This window comes from Salvelinus sp. IW2-2015, unplaced genomic scaffold (genome assembly GCF_002910315.2).
Source record: "Salvelinus sp. IW2-2015 unplaced genomic scaffold, ASM291031v2 Un_scaffold4405, whole genome shotgun sequence".
Classification (NCBI taxonomy): Eukaryota; Metazoa; Chordata; class Actinopteri; order Salmoniformes; family Salmonidae; genus Salvelinus; species Salvelinus sp. IW2-2015.
The window spans coordinates 83381-83760 of record NW_019945675.1 but is presented as its reverse complement, the minus strand read 5'-3'; the positions used below and the strand labels follow the sequence as shown (position 1 = coordinate 83760).

Sequence of the window (380 nt, the reverse complement as noted above, 5' to 3'; positions counted from 1 at the left end):
TGTGTGCCCTTCCTAATCATGTCCAATCAACTGAATTTACCACAGGTAGACTCCAATCAAGTTGTAGAAACATCTCAATGGAAACAGGATGCACCTGAGCTCAATTTGTCTCATAGCAACGGGTCTGAATACTTATGTAAATAAGGTATGCATCTTTTTTTAATTTTTTTATTTTAATACATTTGCTAAAATTCCTAAACTTTTCCCTTTGTCATTATTGGTTATTGTGTGTAGATTGAGGGGGGGGAAAGTATTTAATACATTTTAGAATAAGGCTGTAACGTAACAAAATGTGGAAAATAGTCAAGGGGTATGAATACTTCCTGAATGCACTATATGTATTGTAACAGGCTCACAATGTGGTTACTTAAGTCCGATTT

The 380-nt window shown here is 34.5% G+C and overlaps 1 pseudogene; it reads right to left on the bottom strand.

Annotated features, from left to right (window-relative positions):
* Positions 1-235: 235 nt before the first annotated feature.
* The window catches only part of LOC112077249 (zinc finger protein 883-like), a 9770-nt pseudogene continuing 9625 nt past the window's right edge, over positions 236-380 (bottom strand).